This window comes from Lytechinus pictus, chromosome 9, assembly GCF_037042905.1.
Source record: "Lytechinus pictus isolate F3 Inbred chromosome 9, Lp3.0, whole genome shotgun sequence".
Lineage (NCBI taxonomy): Eukaryota > Metazoa > Echinodermata > Echinoidea > Temnopleuroida > Toxopneustidae > Lytechinus > Lytechinus pictus.
This window is the reverse complement of record NC_087253.1, coordinates 23,177,813-23,189,833: the sequence shown is the minus strand read 5'-3', so window position 1 is coordinate 23,189,833 and position 12,021 is coordinate 23,177,813.

The window sequence follows — 12,021 nt, the reverse complement described above, 5'->3', positions numbered from 1 at the left end:
AAATAGATACATGTACACAGGTAGGTGGAATGAAATGTATAGGATCCGAACATAAAAAATAACATGAAAGTAGAGAGTTTCAGAGAAGCACTCCGACCCACACCAGAGCAGCACGCTGGTGATTTGCAGTCTACTGCCCTGTCGGTGTAAACTTCAGAAGGTTCAGAAGGCTAAAACTGTAACAATTGTTGCAAATTTGAGTGAAAGCTTTATAATCAAGAACTCTGTAGGCCTAAAATTTTAAAGTTAAATGTCATATGCGTTATCTTCAGACATACATGTAGTAGAAGACTAGAAGTATTATTTAACAATGACCATTTGGTTCATTAACAGTGGTTGTTTCAGAGTTTCAGGACTAATCTCTCTTTTATTAATAGCCCACGCTTATGTTTTTTCACTGGATGCAACCACTCAATCCTCAGATCTCCTTCTCCTTATAAAAAAACAATGAGATTCATCACAGAAATTAATTAATATGGTGCACCCTTGACTTCACACAAAATATTTTTTTTCATTTGTGAAATGATGAGTCCCCTTCAGATCACTGAAAAGGTTTCTACTTATCAGAGTTATACAAAAAACCTCTTTTCTCAGATATCAGGCCATTAGTGTATCTAAGAAATAAAATTGAATGAATACAGATTAATTAGTACTCGATGATATTCAAGTTTCAACCAGATTAGGTACATGGATTTAGGGAGGTCTTTTTCTCTGGTATATAAAGGCCATTAACTGACTCTTAGAAATAATGGATACAGTACTTATTTGGTACTCAAAGCTATTCAAGTGGATTACAGTTGTACATGTACATGGATTGTGAGACCTGCAGGGGTCCTCATCAGGCCCAAGTGCTTCATCATTTTCCTACATGTATATCATACACTCTTTACAAAGATGTACTTCGTAACACTTTTAAAGGAACATCGGTTGTGATCAAAGGGAACAATATATAAACCAATCTTACAAATTTGAAAACTTTCTTTGTGGAAGATGTGACCAATATGAAACTATGAATGTACATTTGTAAAGTACATATGCCAGTTCAACATACTCAGAAATCTTAGGTGGATGAAGAATATTGAATGTACATGTAGAGAACTACATGTGCTTCATAATGTGTGGGTCCATTATCTCACAGAGGTCAACAAGTCACACACTTAAAAAAAAATCACACAATGCTATATTAAACAAAGAAAACAAGACTTGAGCATGAAAACTTGCTATTCAATACAAATATATACAGAGTTAAGAAATTGATAAAATTACAACTAATCTATTTGGTGGACTCTTTGTAGTCAAATTTAAGATTTCTTTCAAATTAAGTAAACATAAACACAAGTAAAAATATTCTACATCATGTTAAATCCCCACTTATAAGTGCATGTCACCTTTCCTATTTTATATCCTCTATGACATAGAATATATAAAGATAAAATTGTGTTTTTAGGATGAATTACGTGACTAATACCTTGGTCACATTTGATCTACGGCGGCCGTACGGCGAGTCGAAAACAGCTGTTTCATTAATTTTAATTCAAACCACCTATATGTAGTTGGTACACAAAATGTTAAAACGGCTGTTTTCGACTCGCCGTACGGCTGCCGTAGAACAAATGTGACCAAGGTATTAGTAAAACACATTTTGATCAGGTGCTGAATCAAAATAAAATAAAAGGTATTTTTGTTTTTTTGTACACCCATGTCCATTTGTACAATATTACTCTTGTCCAATACTCCAATGAACATCAACTGTTATTGTGCACAGTATTGTATCTAAAGCCCATTCTACATCCCACTGCTGCCACCAAAAATCACATACATGTAGGAGGCTATTACTATTACTTGCATACTTTTTTGGTGCAATCTCTTATGCACACGATTTTAGGAGGGACATCACCATTATGTGATATAGTAATTCAAATTGCATCTAAAGGGGCCAAAGCCCAGGGTATATGACATTGCTTGTGGAAGGTTATACTCATCTTGCATAAAGTTGTTGTAATTGTTTGAGTGTTCAGTACTGCTAATGTACATACACGTGCAGGTCTGAATTCTATGAATAATTTGCTACATAAATGTATGTAATTCAAGATAATTGTTACACTGAGTTTGTGCATGTAATTATTATTTTTTATTTCAGTTTTATTTTACCAGGGTAGCCCCTTCAGTTACGTGAACTGATTTACAAGCGGGCCATGCAAGGCATTGTGTTATTTTAATACCTCTGTTAACATGTGTACATGAAATTTCACTTTCAGAATAAATCACACTTATGTGGTCCAATACTTGGTCATTCTCACCATTTCCTAATACTGTCTTCCTCTTCTTTCAGCACAATGCAGTAATGTACATTTTACAAGTGATCGTAATCCATATTTTATATGTTCATGAATAGGCCTACAGAGTTGTAATTCCTTATCTAAATTCACATGTCTTCATTCATGAGTTTATTAGGGACTTGCCTTTTCGTACAAGCTTTGCTTTCTTCGGCAAGACCCTACTTTCACTTTTAAATACAAATGTCATCTGAGATAACTTTATTGAATTGTGTTCCTTAAATCTATAATTATGTTGTAGTATTTTCGACCTTGTTATGTTATGTTTATCATATTATGTACAATTGTGAAACGGAAATCAATAAATCAAATCAAATCAGTTATCACATCTGATTAATGTTCTTAATCATCATTAGTTATTCATAGGAACTCTCCATAATGGGACTCTTACATTTTTAGTTGGATGATCAAATCTCCCATCCTCATTATATTTATCAGCTTACACTGTATCTTTCTTGATGGAGATAGCAACAGTGATAGACCTGGAAACTTGCATATTAAGTAATTGCATTTTTCCAGTAGCTCCGGTAATAAAGGTAATAAAAGATTGATTATATGTAAATTATATTCAATGTTTGAATAGTTGTATTATGGTAGGGCAAAAGAAGCCAGTTGAACAAATTAATGCACTTCTAGCTGCAGACTTTTTTATGGTAAGTTCGATTGTGTCTCTCCTGAGCTTCTCTTCTTCTCTATTTACCTGTCTGAAAGGAGTGATTGAGCTCATTCCTCCTTCTGTTTTATTATTTGAATATACCAGTCAGCTATCATTCATAAGGAAGCGCGATAGCTCAGTCAGTAGAGCGGCGGCGGTTTCGGATTCTGGTAACCCAGTTTCGATTCCCACTTGGTGCGCTAGTCACAGTGCCCTATGGTAAGCCATTATTAATCCTCAATCATAACCAGGTCCCTCGGAAAGGATCTTAAACTGTCAGTCCTCTTGTTGCTTGCTAATACAAGCATTCATCTTTTTAACAAATCAGCATCACATTATTTATTTTCGCATCTACCAACGGTGGCAGCGGTGGGATTGGGGAAAAAATAAAATGACTATATTAACGCTTTTAGTTGAGCGCTCCATTTTTTTATTCCGGCAGCTAATATTTCCTAAGTTGAATACATGTATGCAGATTATGCCTTTTTCATGAGGAGTTCTGTGGTGGAAAAAAGGCCCATTTAGGGAAGTTTGTTTTGTGACAGCCACTCATTAGGGTTGGGGTTATATTAGGCGGTGGCATATGAAAATACATATTTATATTTACACAAGAATTAGCAGCAGCCAACACACTAATGTTGATTTTCAAGACAAAAAATCTCAGCAGAAAAATGTAAAATATCTAGCAAAAATTTTAAGTCTTACAATATATTACATCATTTTTCTCCTTTTTTTTAAAATTCTATCCTGTTGACATTGAAGACAACACTGTCAACTGCCATTCATCCAAAATAAAAAGTTCTGCATTCTGGTGTGGCCTAAAAAATTTAGGTCTTGAACACCATGACATTGTTGTTGTTGTTGTTGTTGTTCGTTTTGGGCCTGTTTCACGCCCTAGTAGTCTCCTCGGTAGACACTTAGTGTTGAGAACTCAAAGGTAGAAAAACTGCTAGGTAATTGTTTTGTTGGCTAGTTTGGCTAGATGTTAGCGCTGGTGGATGAGACAAATGCTACCACCGATGCTCTAATTATAGATTGCATTTGCTTGGTCATTGCAGGGTTGAAGCCCAGGAGGGTGACCACCGAGATCTCTCTGAGATGGTATGGAGTGTTAGTTTTGCTGTATCCTATCTCTATGGTCTGTATCATCTTCAGTCTACTGGACTCATAGAGTGAACAGTGGAGAAGGACATGCTCTATAGTTTCCCTGTCTCTGTTGCAACTGCAGTTAGGTGAAGGGTGGTTGTGAGGGAAAATTCTGTGCATATTGTCATTGAGTTTGGTATGTCCTGTGAGCATCCTCATCAGCTTCACTTCTGTGGATCTTGGAAGAGAGCTGTGTGCATTCTTCCTGGCAACTGTGGGCTGGAGTTGGTATGTCCATCTTCCTTTTGTAGATCTGTCCCATCGTCGTTGCCACAGCTTCTCAGTGTTCTTACGGATAATCTTGGCACTTTCCTTGTGCAGAGTAATTGCAGAAGCTAATGATGATGAGCTTGCAGCTTCCAAAGCAGCATCCTTGGCTAGTTGGTCAGCAAGTTCATTTCCCATGATATTTGCATGCCCAGCGATCCATGTGATGGTGACAGTAGTGCCTCTACTTCTTAGAAGAGTGATGTTTTTATTAGTGCGAGACACAACCTCTGGGAACGATGAAGAGTGGAGAGAACTGGTCATGGCCATGACAGCACTTTGACAGTCAGTGAGAATGTGCACTACCTGATCGACTAGGGCTGGTTTCTTCAGGGTGACATGTTCCACAGCTGTTTCTATGGCAACCATTTCAGCATGAAAGCTACTCGAATTTCTAGCAACAGGCTTGCCGATGCAGGTTGGTATGCAGTTCAGTCCTGTCCAGTAGATGACAATGCCTGCTCCGCAAGGACCTGGGTTCGACAATGCAGACCCATCTGTGAAGATGATAGTATCGGTATTGAGACTTAGAATGAAATCAGTCGCCAACTTCAGAGCCTGGTCCTTCTGCTCACTACTTCTGTCTCTACTATTTCCAAGGTTTCTCCACTCAATGCGAACCTCTTCCATTCTGCACGAGAGGATGTCAGACATATCTTCGATAGGTTGGGAGCCAGGATCGTTTACCTGTAGGCTGACATTCAGATCTTTAAGGGCCCTGGTCATCAAGCAGAGAGGGGTGCTTCTGGGTCCACGTGAGAATGCTGGATCACCCAAGAGACTTTGGACTAATACCCTGAAGTTATCTGTTTCTTCCTTACTAAGAATGTACTGGCACAAGGTTCTCGCAAGTATTTCGCGTAGTCTTATGTCAAGAGGAAGAGTGTGAGACATTACTTCCACAGCATCAGAAGAGCAGTGAACAAAGGTCCCTGTGGCCATTCGAAGCGCAAGATTTTGAACTCTTTCCAGCGCCGAGATGGACCTGACTGTACACCATACAGGGTAGGCAAACTCCAGGTGCGGTCGAATACATGCCGAGTACAATAGAAGCATGAGTTCCATGCTGGCACCAGCAGTGTGTGATGTTAAGGCAGAGATCTTGCAAAGTGCTCTCATGGCTTTTGAAGCTGCTGTTTCAACCTGACTACTGAAACGCAGATTCTCGTCCAAGATGACACCCAGACATCTGCACTCATTTACTTGGGTGAGGCGATGGCTGCCCATGTGTACTGCAATGTCCTTGTGACCTCTTTTACTGAAGCACATGACATTAGTCTTTGAGGTGTTGACCGAGAAACGCCAGGTATTGCACCACTTTTCTAGCTGTTGCAACTTGACTTCCAGATTCGCAACCGCAGTATGCAGGCAGTTGCTTGTCTCCCATAGGGTGATATCATCAGCATACTTGATGTGATTGCCTAGATGTGGAGAAACATCATTGATTGCAATGATGAAAAGGATCGGAGCAATGACCGAACCCTGAGGAACGCCTACACTTGTCTCTTGCCAATCTGTTCTGACAGTGTTAACAAGGCATCTGCAGTATCTGTCTCTGAAAAAACTGGAGATAGACAACAACAGTCTCCCAGAGATACCGGCTTTGGCCAGTTTATAGAGGACTGCTTCTCTCCATACGTTGTCGAAGGCACCTTCAAGGTCGATCAGAACAGCAGCAGTGTCGTGGTTGTGTTTGAAACCACTCAGTATAGGGAGAGTCATACTGAGCAAAGCTTGAGTGATGTCGCGTCCCTGTAGGTATGCAAACTGTTCAGGTTCAAAGAAGGCCTGTTCATGTAGGGCTGCCAACAGTCTTCTGGTAATGACCCTTTCATATAGTTTGCCAACAACAGAGGTAAGTCCTAGTGGGCGATAGGATTTCTCAGTATGGTACGACTCTTTGCCTGGTTTTGGTATGAATATTTTGTTTTCTCTTTTCCAGATCTTGGGTATCTTCCCCGTCTTCCAGCAAAGCTGAAACAGTTGAAGGAGATAGCGTTTCATTGACAATCCGGCAAACTTGATTAACTTAGGATGAATTTCGTCAGGTCCTGGGCTACTGTTTGACTTCATTAGTGACAGAGCGACAGCAATCTCAGCAGATGTCAGGTCTGAGTTGTAATTCTTCGCTGAGGCACTTGCGTCAGTAACCAAGGTAGTGGATTCATGTTCTATTGTATTCTGAACAGAATTATTAATCTCATTGAACCATATATCATCAAATCTGCCTGGGGTGATGGTTTTCATGATATGAACTTTCTTCAGTCGCTCAGCTATATCTACATCATTGAAATCGTAGTCGTCATCGTCTCTTTCAAGGGGCTGGACAGGAGCAGAGGTACCTCCATTCAGTAATTTGTTGATAGTTCTCCATGGGTCCTCACAATTCTCTTTTAGTTGCTCGCATTTCTCAAGCTGCCACTCTTGAAAGGCCTTCTTGTACTCTACCATGAACTTTGATACATTTCCTTGATGGATAGTAAAGTTGTTAGGTGTTCTCCTCCTCTTGTACGTCTTCTTGGAGAGCTTGCAAAGCTTGAGGAGCTCAGACATTTTAGAATTCCAGAAAGGCTTGCTATGTCTACATATCCTTTTTCGAGGAATCTTCTCAGCTGCCAGGGTTTGTATGGTATCTGTGAAATCTTTGCAAGCTTGGTCAGGATCTGTCATCTCTGTCAGTGATCTTCCCAGATCCTCAAGTTTATTTGACACTGCATCTTCCCATGCGGTCCAGTCAACATCAGCCAGGGATAGATGACTTCTGACTTGAAGGGAATCTCCCATGGTCTTCAAGGTAATCAGAATGGGATAGTGGTCAGACCAAATCGCATTTTTCTTATCGACTTGCCAAGTTATGAGATTTGGGTTGCATCTGGCTGAGAGGGCGAGGTCTATAGCACTCAGATTGCCACTGAAGTCCCGAGTTGGAGTCCCGTCGTTGTGCAGATGAAGACCATATTTCAGCATGATGTCTTCCATTTTTGAGCCACGAGACCATGCTCTATCATACCTGACCCTATGATCTATGTGCCAAGTTTCCCATGTGTAGCTCCTAGCATTGAAGTCGCCTGTTAGGAGAATAGGTCCAGAGGTTTTGTTAAAGACCTTCTCCAGATTGGTGTCAAGCTTTTTTAAATAAGTAGGATTGCTGTCTGGTCGAATGTATATGGAGCCAATAGTATACATGGTGTTGCCAATTTCCGCCTGGACCCAGATACCTTCAAAATTGTCAACTTCTAGATCCTTCCTTCTGACTATCTTGACTCCAGGCCTAGGGAGGCATGCTACTCCACCATAGTTATCTTGACTGCTGTTCCTACACATATTATCGCATTTCCAGTTCTTAAATTTTATCACATCTTGTGTGTTCCACGTTTCAGAAAGGAGAGCAATGCTAATGTTTCGTTTGTCAACATACGTTTTGAGGTAAGATTGTGAGGTGTTCAAGCTACGAATGTTGGCTTGCAAGACATTGAACTGCATGTTGATTTGTCCGTAACTCTCTTTCAATTCTACTGTGCAGAATACGTTTGTACACAGGGCAACGTACACTGTCAGATGGATGGCCTTCAACATTGCAGTTGATGCAAAAACTGCGGGTGCATCGTGTTGTTTGATCATGAGCTCTCCCGCAGTCCACGCAACTTTGTTCCCTTTTGCAGAATCTAGCAAGGTGACCGAAGAGCTGGCAGTTGTAGCAACGAATTATTCTGTACTTTCTCAGAGGCTCACAGCGATAGAGTTCCTGTTCAATTTCCAAACCTTCCTGCAGTAAAGTATCAACTGCAGAACAAGATGAAAGGAAGATCTTAATGATTGGCATACGACGTTGAGAGCGATGATTACGAAGGGCGTAGACTGAAGGCTTCTCACCAGTCTTCTTTTCTATCGCTGCTTCAATTTTGTCTAAGCAGGTATAAGGTTTCACACCTCTGCATACCACAGCATGTCGACCTTGAGTGCCAGGAGGGTGAGGGAAGATGTTGCCTTTACCAAAGGAATCTGAAGGCCAAGGCTTGAGAGCTTCCTGATAGTCAATCTTTGATTTACAATGAAGAGCTATTCCACCGGCTGGCAGAGAATAGGCAAAAGTAATGTTCAGATTTGGCTTAACTCTATGAATTTCTTTGCTAATTCTGCGACTATCATTAAAAGGTGAGGGAGCAGAAAGTCCATCTAATATCACAATATAGCTTGAAGAGGTTGGTTTTTGTTCTGCTTCACCTTGCGAGAGATATTCTGAAAGATTTGGAGGGTCTTCCGGTACTCCTTGGGTCTCTGCCTTGGTCTGAGAAACAGGTTGGGGGTTGTTGAGAGATTCCGCTGTCTCGTCCTCCTTTATTCCACAACTGGTATTTATCAGCTTATTGGTCAGAGTTCTCAAAACCTTGTGTATTTCAACGTTTTTGATACTCTTGATTACACAGATAGAGCATCTATACTTGCGTCCACGTCTGGTAACAGTTTTCCATTCACTCTCATCAAGCTCTGTGCATTTGGAGTGCCACCACTGATGGCAGAACGAGCATTCAATCCAATCTGTTAAACAGCTAGAACTGTCCAGGTCTTTATTACAAGGGCATTTGCTTTTCACGTCAGTTGAAGACAAAATTTCCACATCTACAGAATTCCTGGATGGGCAAACATTTTCCTCATCCTTCTGTTTTCCTTTTGTTTGTTTCTTCCTTTTTCTGGGTGAGGTTAGTTTTACGGGTGACACATTACTGTCGCTACCATTATCATGTATGCCACACTGTTTAGACTTGCTTCGGGTAGGATATCGATGAGAGATTTTCTTTTTAATGACTTGCTTATCACTGCTTGATGATTTATCTTCCATCCCACATGTAGTCAGCAAAAAAGAGAAGGTTGGCCTACATATCTTGACCTTTATGTGGAATAATTTTGAGGACAAATTCTGCCATAACTTAAACTTTCTACAGCAATTAGAAACAGGGACACATGTCTAACTTTGGCATAGAATAAAAACAGATGAAGGTAGATATGAAGTGCCTTTCTGTATTAGTCCAAGTAGGAAAAAAGAATAATTAAAATGTCAGAATAAAAGAAAAGGGGGAATGCTTAAATAAAAGCAGGACAATCCATGTATAATTTGCAGAAAATTCCAGTTTATATGAAGCTGCTGAATATATGATGAACAGAGAAGGAAACTCCAAGATGACAGAAGCATAGCTTTCCCGCCATATATGCAAATTAGCTGACATGTGATATCTGCACTGTAGTGTAGCTATAGCCTATATAGTCAGGTTGTATCTCCCGAACACAAAAACCCATATGTGGGACTGGCTTCAGTAAGGATTCACTTGTCCACTTGAAGAGCAGAAACAGAGCTATAATAAAACCGACACCTTTCTAATCATTAAGAAAGGTTATTCTTCCAAATCCTAGATCTCCTGCATATATGACACTATTTTGGGTATCAAAAAGCACAAAAGTGAAAACTTAAGGCTAAAAATTCTATCAAGTTTGTCCCATTCCAGCACACAACATCTAGCCACATCTAGCCATCTAGCCACCATGACATGATGTCCATTGACCATATAGACCAAAAGCTTCAGTGCAGTCTCTGTATTTTGGTTGTTCCGCTGAACTTCGTTGGCTCCACTCACCAGTGAAATGTCAGAAATTGTTAAAAACGACGGTTATGTTATCCCTCTATTCACCATACAACCTTTCGGCTGTATATTTCCCATTAGACTTAAACTCAATTTTCATGTCAATAACATATTTACACAGTAAAAAACATGTCATAGCCAGTCTACATATAATAAACACCCCCCCCCCCCCCATCATGCCCATATTTAAATCATACTTATCTGTTACTTCATAATATTAGCGGCTGTCATAGTCATACTCTTTAGGCTTGTTTTTACGAAAAAAATGCATTATTAATAATATTATATAAACTAATATTTGGAGGTCATAACTAGAATATATTGCCGAATTATTAACAGTACTTCAATAAATTGTTATGATACTCTAAACAAAAGAATATATATATGGTTCAATTTGCATACATGTACAAAACCGTATGAGTGATTTGTTTTGCACGCAGTTCCATTGCCATACACACATTACTACACGTTCACGCTCTCTCAACAGTAAATCCAGACAGGGCTTCGCCAAAACTTACCGCGTACGAACGCCAGGAGGCTCAGTATTCCTAAAAACGTTTCGAGGCAGCCCATTTCTGCCGCTGATGGAATATCATCTACAACACACCATGGTGTATGGAGACCTTGCAGTCTGAAGAATTCCTTGGCTCTTGTAATCCAGAATTTTAGGTGTTATCTCGTAGAACTAGATATATGTTCGGACAATATATTCGGTAGTATTATATGTTTTCGGTGTAGGGCTATGTATTCAGGCCCGTGTATACTCGCGATCGCTGGATGAACTCGGGTCAAATTTGCGAGAACTATTTTCAGCAAATACGGCATATTCATCCGCGCGGTGTAGTTTCTTGATATTTTAATTCTTGAAGCCATATTATCTTCTTAATCTAACTCCTTTTCATCTGAAGTATTTGTATAGTTGGCAATATTATCCGATTCACATCCCTGACGGTCAAAATTTGCATTTATCTCTGCTTAATATTATCTGGGTTTTCTAGTATTTAGAAGTTTGTGTTTCTTGCGCATGTCCATTATTGAATTAAAGGTAATTGGGTCATGTGTCAATTAAAGATTTCGAGCTCCAAATTCTCTAAGTTGATTGACAGTTTTCGGGCTTTTGTTAATCATGTCTGATCCTAAATCCATAAAGGATGTTAAGCCAGGGTGGAAAAGAAATGAAGTGAAGCGGAAAAAAATTCGACTTGTTTGTTTTCCCAAGCAAACCAAACAAGGAGGAATCGTAAGAGAATATACAGAGAGGAGGAGAAAAAGAATGATTCGCCAAAAAAAAAAGGAAATGGTTCAATAAAAAGTTCAGAGCGCAAGAAATGAAAGAATGAAGACAGAAGTTTAAAAACTGTCATTTCTTCTCAGCCTCCGAGTAAATACTTGATATTTTTCTGTCAGGATCTACGCATTGTAGCCACTAGCATTGTAACTATAGAACTTGTAGCAGTATGACTGGAATTAAAAAAGTTTGTCGTCTTGAGGCGTTAACAAACTTGAGACATCTTTCCTCGGCAAAATGCCTAGAATTTGCTTCAGACCAAGGAGACTTGGGTTACACCGGAAGGACTGAACTTCAAGTGCAAAGTTTAGCATGCTTCCCATCCAACTTGCACCTGCTTTTTTTTTCTTTCGAAATCTCGATATTCGATCAAATACCTCAAACCTGCTATTTTTTGCGTGTGTGTACGTGTTTTTTTTTTTCTCTTAGGAAACAAAATAATCATCAACGAATAAAAAAAACACCCATCCCCCCACACACACACCTCCTACTCTGCCTTCCATATTTGTTTTTCTTCTTTTTTTCACTTCTTCTCCTTCTTTGAAGCCAATATTTTCTGTGCAGGTCTATTCCGGATAGTCGATTTCATCAAAAAGTCGTTATATATTCATTAATAAAAGCTATAATCAATTTTCTGATGAGGCATCGATTTGTTATTCATGACCTCCCGGGTCGCAACCTTAAGTAAAATTC